The sequence below is a fragment of the Ixodes scapularis genome, unplaced genomic scaffold (assembly GCF_016920785.2).
Source record: "Ixodes scapularis isolate PalLabHiFi unplaced genomic scaffold, ASM1692078v2 PGA_scaffold0__279_contigs__length_252992795, whole genome shotgun sequence".
Taxonomy (NCBI): domain Eukaryota; kingdom Metazoa; phylum Arthropoda; class Arachnida; order Ixodida; family Ixodidae; genus Ixodes; species Ixodes scapularis.
The window spans coordinates 6,046,323-6,050,995 of NW_024609835.1; positions in this window are offsets into that span (position 1 = coordinate 6,046,323).

The window sequence follows — 4,673 nt, forward strand, 5'->3', positions numbered from 1 at the left end:
GCAGGATCGTAAGCAATTCGTAAACGTCAATAACCATTCATCTAAGTACGCACCCGTGACATCCGGCGTCCCCCAGGGCACTGTTTTGGGTCCCCTCCTGGCCGTCGAGCGTCGAGTGGCCGTCGAGCGTCGAGGGGCAGCACGGCTCAACAAGCCACACTTGCCCATGACCTGCATATGAACGTCGATAACAGCATCCAAATCGACGTCATTTTCTTAGATTTGGCAAAAGCATTTGACAAGGTTCCTCATCAACGCCTAATTCTGAAACTTTCCCAACTTAGACCCGCAGATATTAACATTAATTGGTAATTTCCTGCAGGATCGTAAGCAATTCGTAAACGTCAATAACCATTCATCTAAGTACGCACCCGTGACATCCGGCGTCCCCCAGGGCACTGTTTTGGGTCCCCTCCTGGCCGCCGAGCGTCGAGTGGCCGTCGAGCGTCGAGGGGCAGCACGGCTCAACAAGCCACACTTGCCCATGACCTGCATATGAACGTCGATAACAGCATCCAAATCGACGTCATTTTCTTAGATTTGGCAAAAGCATTTGACAAGGTTCCTCATCAAAGCCTAATTCTGAAACTTTCCACACTTAGACCCGCAGATACTAACATTAATTGGTAATTTCCTGCAGGATCGTAAGCAATTCGTAAACGTCAATAACCATTCATCTAAGTACGCACCCGTAACATCCGGCGTCCCCCAGGGCACTGTTTTGGGTCCCCTCCGGGCCGTCGAGCGTCGAGTGGCCGTCGAGCGTCGAGGGGCAGCACGGCTAACCACTCGTACAGTAGGTGCAAACCTAGCAGTGGCGGAACGCGATGATAATCGAATCATCCACGTTTCGCCATTGCCAGCTTTACGTCTGCTGCACGAGGGGTAGGTTTGGTGCGCCCCCGAGTTTCCCACGAGCTTCAAGTCGTTCTAAAATTGATTGATTTAGTGATTTTGATTATGCTCAGCATGTTTCTGATTTGAACCATATGATTATTTTTACTAATACAAAAGTTAATTAAGTAATTTCCGTATTATCCGACTTGTCGCGAAAATTAGCCACCCACATAATGTCCCCCTGGCCGTATAACTCACCTGCCAAAATTGGATTAGCGCATCTTTTGCGGATTTTTTGTAATAAATCGGTTCGAATTAAAATGGAAGACCCGGTATATGCATTTCTGATTTCGTAATAAAATTTGTAAAAAACGTTACGTGAAAAGTGATTAATTAATTTCTGGTAATGTTTCAATTGCTTTTGTGGCGCATTAATTTATTACTCTAATCGGTTACATTTTTCAATAAAGTAATCGTACTTGTGATCGGTTACTTTTTTTTAGTAACGCGTACAAGGCTCCACTAATGATGATGTCTTGGAAGAAAGGGGGGGGGGGGGGGGGGGAGGGCAGGCATTGCATTTTATACTTCGTTTCACCTTAGCACGGACTACTGTTAGCGGCGCATGCTAAAAGCGCGAGCTAGATACTTTGGATGAAGCTTCGGCGGCTGCACGAACGCTCGTGCAGCGAGTGCTCTACAGTTAGTGAAAAAGGGTAAGTTTTCTGGCTGGGAAGGAGGAAGCAGACGGAATGCTGAAGAAAGAAGGAGATTTCCTCCACTCTTCCCAAGCATTCCGACCGCTTCCACCTCCCCTCCCCTCCTTTCCCTCGGAAACGTTTCTTAACCTGTAACAGACTATAGTCGAGGCAGTCAAGGCCACTTGCTCGCGCTTGCACAGCCTTCGCAGTTAGTCCATGCTAAAATGAGGCGGTGTATTGGGCAGTAGGTCGAACTATATGGGCGCTTAATTGAGCTTGTTGTACTCACAGCCCGGGGTTTACTAACACAACACAAGAAAAAGAATTGAACCTCGCCTAGGCAATACCACCTAGAGGACAAAGCTTGCGCGTTTCCTCCTCTAGGCGTCATTATAAATCCCCTCAGCGCCCCCTGGGTAGCCCGGACGAGCACCATCCTCTGCTACATTGTCCGCCACATGGTCTGCTCTATCGCCTGCCTCAGTAATCATGGCCACAAAAAGCTCACATTACTAAACCGCGTAGGCCTATGATGCGTCATGCGCAGGCCTTGTCTTCTAGGTGGTATGCCCAAGCACGGTCTAGGCACGAGTGCTTCGCTTTCTCAGACTAGAAACAAACAAGAAAATACGATTTGTTGTCCCCAGAGGTGGAGCGTACCGCTAGAGGCGTGACTGTTCAATCTCCTCCCCATATGTTTGAACAAGCAGGGGCAAGGCTTCTTTCCAGGCGAAAACAAAGAGTTTTACATGTGGTGTTGCTGCAGTGTGACAGGGTTGCCGGAAGAATTTTTCCCTCGCTCCGTCTATGAAGTTAACCGTTTTCTTAATGTGACAGCGACTTTATAATTACGATCGTCGATCGCGGTGACTGCGTGAACTTATATGTAATTTTGATTCTTCTTTGGTCAATTTCATCAGGATTAACGAGAAACTTTAAAAGATCTACAAGCTTTAGACAGGTTTCGCCTGCGGAGGTTTAATTGACTCGAAGTTTGCGTCAGCCCTCTAACTTGTGCAAGTTTAAAAATTGGAAGAAATACATTGTAATTCTTGTTATAAAATAAACACACACACACACACACACGCACGCGCACACGCACGCACACACGTGCGCGCGCGCAATCACAAATTGTTTTTGCAGCTTTAGGCTCGTTTTTGCTTTTTTGTTCGTCTTACGTCTCAAGGCTTTTTAGTTTGGGGCGTGCACGCTTTGGTACTAGCGCTATGCTTCCTGTCAAATTAAGTTTTGCACAATCACAGTTGAGGTGAAGGAGAAGCACCAGGAAAGCCATAGCGCTGCTCTAGAGAGGAAACATTAAATGGCATTGGTAGAAAAGCTTTATTGACATATAAATCACTGTACACTGTAATAACCACGGTATAAATTATCCCCCTCTCGTCTAGGCGTTTTTCCCCTAGGTATGTCTAACATAAAAAAGCAAACCCTCGACTTTTTTGCGTTTTTTTTAGCATTGTTCTAATATAACATTGCTGGAATGTAGGACACATCTGAATGTTTACTATACTTTTAATTTTCGTTCATTCATCTGTGGTCAAAGATCGCTATTTGACATATCGACAGGATGAAGCAAAACATCCTGTTGTCTACCCTATTCAAAATCCGTCTATGGGGCCCACCAGGATTTCTTAAATGTTTTTATGTAAACTTCAAAAAAATGTGTTGTATTCTTAGCCCAGTAGGGGGCCGATGCTAGTGTGATAACACTGTGCTGATATGATATAACAGCCCTGGTGGGCGTGACTTGCTGTTCAGTCTTGTGTAGCGGCCAGGCCGCTTGAATAAACTGGTCTCCGACCAACTTGGGTCTCGTGTGCTAACAATGGCGACGAGGATGTTACGGAACTACCGGGCGTAAACGTGACGAGCCGGAGTGAGAAGCACCATGGACAGCAACACGGGAGCATCGGCCAGCGTCACCCACCCGCTCATCGGTCGGTTGACTGAATTCTGCACCGCCACAGGTAACCTGGAAGTCTACCTCGAGCGGTTTGAAGCTTTTGCAAGAGTCAATAATTTCGACGAACAGCTCAAAACAGATGTAGTCATCACAGTACTGGGTGACGAAGCCTACATGACCCTACGGAACCTGGTCTTCCCGGAGACGCCAGAGAAGAAAACTTATCAGCAGATAAAAGAGGTGCTTCTTAAGCATTACAAGCCAAAACGTTCTATTGTGACGGAGCGGTACAGTTTTCACAAATGTACCCAAGGAAGCCAAGAGCCTATCTACGAGTTCATAGTGCAATTGAAACGGTTGGCAATGAACTGCTCGTTTGGTGCATTTTTGAGCGGAGCGTTGCGAGACCAGCTCGTCGTGGGTGTGCGCAGCGAGGGGATCCGGTGCAAGCTGCTAGCCGTAGAAGACGGCAACGCCCTGACATGGGAAAAAGCTTGTGTCATCGCCACATCGATGGAGGCGGCAGAGGGACACGCAAGGGAGATGGTTCCGGCGCCAACCCATTCACGGCAGCCGGACGTGGACGCCAACTGGCAACGCAGCGACCAGCTTCGACGGGGGACAGCGGGGCCAGGGCAACCAACATCGGCCAAGGACCGACAGCCGTCGTGCTTCAGGTGTGGTCGACATCATCAACCTCAGGACTGCCGGCACATTAAGGCAAGGTGCTTTAACTGTTCGAAGTTGGGGCATTTAGCGTCGATGTGTAGGACTAAACGAAGCCATTTCACAGAAGAACAAGAAGTGTCTAGTGTTGACTTGTACGTACTTAAAGAAACAAATTGTCCACCGTACGTTGTTCAGATCGAAGTGAATGGAAAATTGATTCCGATGGAAATAGACACAGGTTCTGCCGTGTCTATTATTCCGGAAAAGGAGCTGGTAGGCTATTTCAGTGAAATGAAGTATGAACCAGTGAATTTTTCTTTGCGAACGTATAGTGGCACAACCGTACCAGTGAAGGGCAGGGTAACGATCACCGTGAAACACGAAGGGGCTTGCTTTAGTTTGCTATAGTGGTAGCTGCTACGGACAAGGAGCGCACGGTACCCACTTTGCTGGGGCGGGACTGGCTGAAACACCTCCGCTTAAACTGGTCGCAGGTGCTGAGAGTGAACTCAGTAAGCTCTAAGCAGGAGTTTCTTCTAGACAAG